General features: G+C 33.1%; 1 pseudogene; it reads right to left on the bottom strand.

Annotated features, from left to right (window-relative positions):
• Nucleotides 1-6,956, bottom strand: part of LOC102006803 — a 351,399-nt pseudogene extending 344,443 nt beyond the window's left edge.
• Between the last annotated feature and the right edge of the window lie 2,717 nt (nt 6,957-9,673).

The following is a 9,673-nucleotide window of genomic DNA, read 5'->3' as shown; positions in this document are numbered from 1 at the left end:
AAACTGGGTGTGGTGGTGCATGCTTGTAATCCCAGCACCTGGGAGGCAGAGGCAGGATGATCCTTGTGAGTTCAAGACCAGCCTTGGTTACAAAGTGAACTCATCCAGCCTCAACTGCAGAGTTAGACCTTGTCTCAAAAACCAAAAAAAAAAAGAACAAAAACAAAGAAACAAACAAAAAAAGGTAAAATTACTTTTGAATTGAAAAGATCCATATGAAGTAATGTTTTTTCTTTAAAAATTATATTTAATTTTTTTATGAGTATGGATCTGAGCAAACGTTTCTTTCCTTCAGGTGAGTGAGCTCTGCAGACCAATTCTTCATTGATGTGTTTTTGTGTGTTGCTGAGGATTAAACCTAAAATATTATCTGTGTTATGCAAGAACTCTACCCCTCAGCTATACTCTCAACTAATTTTATATTTTATTTGCAGATGGGGTCTCACTAATTGTGGAGGATGGTCTGAAAATTGTGATTATCCTGCTTCAGCTCTGGAGTAGTAGCTAGAAATACATGTATCTCCTGCACACCCAACTAATGCAATCTTTATCTACAAAGGGACTCAACAAATTCTAATAATATAAATGGAAGAAAAACTATTAAAAGAAACACCACAGAATAGTGAAGGAATTACCCTGATACCAAAAGCAGAGAAGGATCCAACCAGAAAAGAAAACTACAGGCCAATCTCCCTAATGAATATTGATGCAAAAATATTCAGTAAGATATTGGCAAACAGAATGTTGCAAATCACCAGAAAGGTAATACACCATGACCAAGCAGAATTCATTCCAGGGATGCAGGAATGATTCAACATATGCAAATCAATAATTGCAATATACCATATCAACAAAGTCAAGGACAAAAACCATATGATTATCTCAATAGATGCAAAGAAAATGACAAATTCCAACACCCAATCATGATAAAAACCCTAAAGAAAATGAGAATAGATGGTCTTTATTCCAATCTAATTAAAGCCATCTATGAAAGCCAACAGCCAATATCATGCTAAATGGACAAAAACTGAAAGTTTTTACTCTAAATTCAGGAATATGACAAGGATGTCCACTGTTACCACCATTATTTAATATAGTTCTGGAAACATTAGCCAGAGCAATTAAACAACAGAAAGAAATAAAAGGAATAAGAATGGTAAGGGAAGAAATTAAGCTACAATATTTGAAAATGATATGATACTCTACATGGAAGACCTCCAGTACTCCACCAAAAGACTTCTAGATTTAATAACCAATTTCAGTAGCATAGCTGGCTATAAAATCAACACTCAAAAATTTACTTTTTTAATTTTAAAGATAAAATAACAAAAAAATTAACAAACACATGTACATTTAAAAATAACACAAAAACAATATATGCAATACAGAATTACAGCCAAAACACTCAAAAATTAATAACACTCCTATAAACAAAAAACAAACTCACAAAGAGAGAAATTAGAGAAACCACAATGGTATCCAAAAAAATGAAATACCTAGGAATCATTCTACATTGAAAACTACATTACTTTGATAAAGGGGATCAAAGAGGATATCAAAAAATACAAAAGTATCCCTTGGTCCTGGGTCGGAAGAACCAATGTAGTGAAAATGACCATTCTTCCAAATTGTTATAAAGATTTAATGCAATCCCGATCAAAATGCCAATTGCATATCTGACAGAATTAGAGAATATATTCCTAAAATACATTTGGAACCAGAATAGACCTAAAATAGCAAAAGCAAATTGCTGATATGCAAATTAAAACAATGGTGAGATTTCATCTCACTCCAGAAAGAATACCTATCATCAAGAAATGTAACCATAACAAATGCTGGCAGGACTGTGGGGCAAAAGCAAACCTCTGCTGTTGGTTGGAATGTAGACTGCTACAACCACTATGGAAATCAGTATAAAGGTTCCTCATAGAACTGAAACTAGAGGTTCCATTTGACCCAGCTATTCTCCTTCTTGGCATCTTCCTGAAAGAATTAAAAGTATCATACCACAGCAATATATACATACCTATGTTTATGCTGGCACCGTTTATAATAGCTAAATCTTGGAAACAGCCCAAATGTCCATCAATGAATGAATGAATGAAGATTTTTTTATACAATGGAGTGCTAGTCTGCCGTAAAGAAGGATAAAGTTGAGACATTCCTAGTTAAATAGATACAGATTGAGACCACTGTGTTAAGTAAAATAAATTGAAAACACATGCTCAAATATTGCATAGTTTCTCTGGTGTGACCAAAAAAAAGTGCAAACAAGTAATACCATGTAGAACAGATTTTGGGAAATGGAAAGAAAATGGTAAAATTAAAGAACAGGAAATTGATTTCTACTAAAAAGATAAATTGTCATTAAGAGAGAAATATAAAAATAATAGAAGAATATAGTGACATTCAGAAAAAGAATTCCTGCATCCCTCTTAGGGAACCAGAGACATTAGTGCAGAAGAATTCACAATTAAAATCTTATCACAATGGTCCTCAACTTTTCTCATTTCTATTACATTGTAGTAATATGTTCAACCACAATTCAAGAAAACACCCTTGTAAACAAAAGAATTTTTAAAATCCAAACATGTTAAATTCACTGTTTTTCCTTTTACATTTTTTTAATTTGAAAGAGAAAAGAACACAAATTTACAAATACAAAGTCATCAACAAAGCAGCACAAAACAATAAAAAAGATACAGAATTTCAAGGAAGGCGTTAGGAGATTAATAATGGTGGTTGTATTACATATTGTTATCTTCAAATTGGTTACTGATAGAATCAGATATAGGCATGTAAGATTGATCAAACCACTAAACTTTAACTCTTCCTTGAATGTGGAAGAATGACGTGACTTCCACTTTTTTAAGTTCCTCTGTGGTCTCTTTCAAGTACTGACCTCCCAGTAGCACAGATCCACTGTATCAAATAGTAATTTTCCATGTTCATCCTTTGCATATTTTTCCTGTCCTGACTGGAAAGAATCAATCATTGGAACAGTTTCATCATGTACACTCATCTCACCCAGAACAACATTGCAGGAGTGTATCAAGGGGCAGAGCACTATGCCTTCATGAAATAGGTGGTGCACTATTCCACATACTTAAAGTGGTTTACATGTGGAGTGGTAAGGAATGTTTTATGTACTTTGGTTCTTTGATTGCCTTACATCAATTATATGCATTAGGAAATAATAATTTCCCAAAGTTCTTGTGAGGTCAGATAAGAATTTATGTCAATTTTTCGGCCTATATTTTTTTTATCCCCCTTGGTGTATGTATTTCTTTCACTTGAAAAGTCAGTCACTGAATTTCCCTGGGAGGAAACACAACTAAATCTCTAAAAATGTGGACATAAAGGACATTTAGAAAACTAGTTTTAATCTGCTCTTCTAGATATGAATTGTCTCCTCATTTACATAAGCTAGTAAATTCTTTGCATAAACTAGCTTGAGTAGTATGAATTAAGCTTATATACCTTTATAATACAAGATTAATTCAACCATCCATTAAAATGATTGTCATGATAATAGGTGCAGTTAAATAGTTTGAATGATGCAAATTTCCTACCTTCAGTGACACTGGATAATGAATAAAATATAGGTCAACGTAATCCAAGTGAAATTTTTTCAGTGTTTGTTCCAAACTAGGTTTGATCAGCCCTGCTCCGTGGAAAGTACACCAAAGCTATAGAGGTGGAAGAAAACATACTATTCTGCATTAATAAATTATTCAAATTTGAAAATTTATTTTCCCTAATATTTAGACATTATTGTACTGGATAGAAACTGATGACCACAAGGGAAAATATTTCTTGTAGTTTTTGTATTTTCTTTGATCTGGTCAATCCATGTTAACTCTCCTATGCTTGCTTGTTATCAACCAATGTATTGAACAATCAAAAATTATTTAAGGCATAAAATTTTACTAAGTAATAATGATGTTCATGAATTTCTTCATAGAGTTTGGAAAGCTATTATTAGTCTAATCATGGATTCAATTCATTAGAGTGTTATCATTCCTTTATTTACATAAGTAAAAGGAAATACATCTTGAGCATTTTATTATGTGCTAGATATAAATTGAGACTCCAGCTCTATCTTGTTCAAAGTACTCTCCTATACAATTCTCTGATATTCATAAAGAAAAATTGATGTTTCGAATTATAAGAAATTTTAGAAAGTTACCCAGGATTGAAGGAGAGACAAAATCTAATCAGAGTTCTAGTAGATTCTACAGCTCATGCTAAATTACAATGATTTGTGTTAAGGCTCAGAAAATTAACGGGAATTTCAGGTGACAAATTTGTAGAGAGTAATCTTTCTCTGCTTTTGATAGTATGTCTTATATGTGAATTATGTGAGTAAAATTTGTATCTGTAAAAGCTTTTTACCAACTATTGACCATTTAACATAACAATTATTTCATAACTTTCACATTTTATTAATTTGCACAACTGGTCATTATATAAGCAATATCTTTGATGTAAGGAATACATCTTCTTTCTTCACAGTGCCATCTTTAATTTTGCTTCTAATAACCGGTCCTAATTCCTCTTCATTTTTATATGCATAAGCAGAATCGATGTGGCAGTACCCAGCATCTATCACTAATTTAGTCACCTCTATTGTATTAATCTTCAGAACCTAAATGAGTCACCACAGTTTCATTTGGTGATAATTGCTAGGAGTGATAGCTTGAGGTTATCAAAGTGCTCAGTGCACCAGTTTCGATGGATGTTGTTATTATTTCAGTGTTGTCCTCAAACCAATGAATGGTGCAACAAGGAATGAGTTCCCTGAACTTTAAATTCCCACTTTTCTGTTGGCTTTAAGGAAATATCTAAGAACAACTGTTAATCTTACAGTCAGAAGACGTAACCTTAACTTAGTTCTGCCTTACAAGTGAGGAACTTGAACACACTTTGTCTGGGTCTTTCTTAGACTTTAGCATCCCAGAACCCTCTTTGGGCCCAACAATCCTGCCTAATAATTGATATCACAAGTCCAAGGAATGTATTAAGTTCAGTGAATTTCTGGAGGGACTCACAAAACTCAGAGTTCAGTACAGTCATGCTATCTCTTATACTATGAGGGTACAACAAAAAATTAACATGAGAAATGTTGCACAGGTTGAAGTATAGAAGAAACACAATGGAAATGCTTATGTGTCTTTTCTCAGTGCAGACACAGGGAGCATACTGAATTCCACCTGCACTAAATTGTGATAATACATAGAAGATGTTGTCCACAAGGAAAGCTGTTAAATCACTTCCTAAGATTTTCACAGAGGCTAGTTAAATTATCACCATCTGCTAGTGTTCCAGTCTGCCAAAGGAAACTCCACTGTTTGTCCAGGCAGTTTAGTTACCCTGGTATTTATGGTCTCTTATGAAACGATAATAAATAAAAGTTCTCAGTGACTGCAGGCCCAGATTAACAATAGACATTTGAACAGACAGACTTGTGCTATGTCAGTTCTTTTCTACACAGTCATTGTATCTGCATGACAAAACTAATTTCTGGCTTGGAAAAAAGTTGGGTAGGTGATATAGATTGATAAGAAATTATCCTCATCAAGTAAGGGATTGTTACAGAAATGGAGGAGAGGGAAATGAAGAGAAGATCACCTACACAATTAAGACATGCTAAATTTATGGCCAACTTCCCAGATAAATGTAATCTTTATGTACTAACAAAAATAAAAATTTAAAATAAAACAAAGGGAAGTTTTGACTGGAGTGAAATCTATAATTGTTTTATGGCTAATCAAATTTGTAGTTTGCAAGTAAAGGATAAAAAGGTAAATCAAACACACTTTTTAAATATACGTTTAAAATTTCAGAAGCATGTCTTCTCAAAAACATTGCATGGATTGAGGAACAAAGTCCTACATTACTCTGATATCCACTGTAACTTTCTTAGGTGTGAGGGCACTTGGAGATCTACCAAGGCTGAATTACTAGTGGTGTACTTGAACCTTCTCTTGCCTTCACGTACTTTGCCATACCAAGTAGATAACTTTTGGCATATGTCTTCAGAATTATATTCCCCATATTTTGTTGTATCTTACAAAAGGGAAAAGTATGAATTCAAAGTCCAGTCCTTTGTTTAATAATTGTCTGAGGGTGAGATTGGAATACAAATTATCTTCAGGTCTAGCCAACTTTCAACTCTCCTGCCCTCATTTCTATAGAGTTTCTGTATGATTGTGTGTTAAATCTAATGTACAACAACAAGGACCAATGATTCACACATGACTTTAGGTTCCAGTTTCTCCTCTTATGAGGCTATAATGTACATTCCTGTTAATTTTGCAGAGTTCAGAGAGCTGGGAAATTCTACTTAGCCCAGGTCTGGTATTTACAGTGAGACACTAAGGGCTACCCCACACCAGAACGGAATATTCCCCATAATTTTTTATATTTCTCATTTCTATTAATTTTAACAGACTGACTTCTTTGGGTTTTACTTTTGAGAAGGAAATTTCCTGAAATATATGTATACAGAAAGCAAATCTTTTGCAATCAACACTAGGCAAAGAAAATGACAGGCAGTGTTCTTAATTGTTGACATTCAACTTTCCATCATGCTGTAAAATAGACTGAAATAAAGAAAACTTGTACTGAGAACAATCAACATGTGATGACATGATCAGTTTTTTTTTAACATGGTCAGTTTCTGATAAAAAGTAAAGTGTAATCAACTTCTCTGTTTTACATGAAATAGAGCGAAACTGCAGAGTAACTAAGAACACCTCAGCCCCCTTATAATCACACAAGAACTCAGGTACTTGACAACACAAGTTGGCTTCCAGGCATTGCAGATCAACTTTGGTTTTGACCCTCAACCCAAATGCAACTCTCATTACCTCTTTAGGTGCAAAAGTGCCAAAGCTCAATACAGGAATGAAGTGACCATCATTTAATTCCACTCGCTAATGTTTGAAATTCATCGCTTGTTCTTCCTCTGACTGAGCAGATACTATCTTTTCTACCTTCACTGGGTACAAGCATAGCAAAAAGTCATCATCCCAAATACTGGTGTAATCTTTATCCAGTGTCAGGGAGCATGACTAAAGTTAGAGCAATATTCCATGTTTGAGAAAAGGATTGGAATTAGTTCACTTACATGAATGAAAATTCTTATGTGAGTTACTATATAGTGACAAAAGCTTTCATTTCTTTACATTTCTCTCTAGATTCTTCTATATATTATTATGAATACAAAAGATAAACAATTACCAGATATTGGCTCAACTAGAAACCTAGAGATGCTTGCTTTCTTCTTGTATTTCTTTACTGCCTTACAGTCTTGTCAAGATGAAGTCATTTCTTAATCATATGTTATTTGAAAAATTGAACTATTTTATACCAGAAACACACAAAAAGAACTAAAGAAATGACAGTGGGTAATATCTAAGGTTCTTATCCATAAAATGAATTATAAGTAAAATTGAAAAAGTTTTTAATTTTCTCAAGAAAAAAATATTTCTCATTTCCTCTTTTATAGTTTTGTAACTGGAATGCTTAGTGTTGATGACTGTGCATAAAAGTGAAATTTGGAGTGCTGCCTCATGGAGGATAATAATTAGCAGATATTGGAAATCATTTGCCAAGGTGCTTCTAGGACCTTAGTATCTGTGACATCTGTCCTCTGTTATATAACCATAAGGAATGTACTTTGCTCTTCTGGCATGATTAAGTCACTTCCTCATCACAGGCTATTTGAAGCAGGGAACTATTCTCCATTAGAAACACACAAAAAGTACTAAAAACTGACTGTTGAGAATTTTTGAAGTATTAATTCACAAAAGAATCATAAGTCAAAATATAAAGAGCTTCTAATGTCAATAGAACGATTCTTCACATACTCTCTTTTGGATTTCCCAGTAAGGATGCTCAGCCTTGGTCAGTGTGCAGTGAAAAAGGAGCTCAGAAATTTGCTTAGTGAGAGATAAACAACAGATGTTGGAAGTCATTTGCCAAGGTGCTTCTAGAGTTTTAGTGTTTTTTGTATCAGTGCTATGTTATATAACTATGAGAAATAGACTATACATAATGTGTCAAAAGGTACACAAAAATTAGATCCCCCAAAGGACCTCATCAAAGAATACATGAGAAACTTCACAGAAAAGGTACAAGTGGCCAATAAATACATGAAGAAATGCTCAGCATACCTGGCCATTAGAGAAATGCAAATTAAAACAGTGCTGGGATTCTATCTTATCCCAGGAAGAATGGCCATGTTCAAGAAATTACATAATAACAAATGTTAGGGAGGCTGTGGGACAAGGAAAATTCTACACTATTAGCAGAAAATAAGTTAGTATAATCACTCTGGGAATCAGTATGAAGATTCCTCAAAAAAATAAAACTAGAAATTACATTTGACTCAGCTATTCCCTCTTGAGATATCTTCCTGAAATGTAAAGACTTCATACTATACTGACACACATGTATGCCTTTTCATAGAAGCACATATCCATTTTCATAGTAACTAAATCTTAAAATGGGCCTATATGTCCATCAACAGATAAATAGATAAAGAAAATATTGCTTCAACACACAGTGCAGTACTACTGTGCCATGAAGGAAGACAAAATATAGTTATTTGTAGGTAAATTCATGCACCTTGAGACCATAAAATTCAGAGAAATATATCAGACATATAAGCTGAAATATAGTGTGGATTCACTTATATAGGAAAGCAAAGTATAAATAAAAATAAATTGTATAAATAAATAAAATATAAATAAAATAAACCAAAGTATAAATAAAAATAAAAGTATGAACAAAAGTGAAATACAAATGATAGACTAGAAATTAGGGAATTGATCTTTCTCAAAGAGAAGGGGCTCCAGAGATGGAGAGAAGAAAAGAAATAGGGAGAGAGAGAAGGAGTGTAAAAGGAATTCTATATTATATGCATCAGTACTAATTTCTCATATTATGTAGATCAAACCCATACTATTAAATAACAAAAAGAAAACCCCAAAATTATTGGGACAAATAATAATAGAATAAATTCATAATGAATGTTTAATTGGGAAATTGAAAATGTATACAAATATTTGATATAATTTATACCCTTCTGGAAGGTATTCATAAAGAAAAAATTAGAAAATCTGGCCTTATTTTATTTTGGTATAGTTGGTTGAACTTTGATACACTGTTACAAAGAATATTTGTAGCAATTAAAAGTAAAACATATGAGATCTGCATTAATGAGGATTTTTCCTAATGATGAATGTCTATAAATGGGCCACTTAAAAAGAGTGAGAGATGTATTACCATGAATGTCATGGCTTACTGCAAACATGATTACAAAAACTACAGTACAAGTCAAAAATAGCAGTTGCTTCTAAATGAGGGCTCTCTGGGTGATTATTAAATTAGCATATGTCTTTTAGTCACTCAGCATTAATGTTTATCACATTTATAATCCAAGAAAATGTTCACCTATAAAAGGGGAAAAGCTCAGCTCCTGACAGAATTTGCTGACAGATACCCAGTGTTCATTCTCAGTGATAAATGTGAAAAAGCTCTGCTGTCTCTAGAACACTGGAATTCATCCAGACAGCACTTCATTAAGAGAAATGTTACCATGAACCAAATCACTATGCCATTAACTCTGCCTTATATCCTTAAAATTCATTCCATAAATTAGATG

Source organism: Chinchilla lanigera, unplaced genomic scaffold, assembly GCF_000276665.1.
Source record: "Chinchilla lanigera isolate Chin_1 unplaced genomic scaffold, ChiLan1.0 scaffold00028, whole genome shotgun sequence".
Lineage (NCBI taxonomy): Eukaryota > Metazoa > Chordata > Mammalia > Rodentia > Chinchillidae > Chinchilla > Chinchilla lanigera.
Note: the sequence above shows the minus strand (reverse complement) of the source record. Positions and strands in the feature narration are given on the sequence as shown.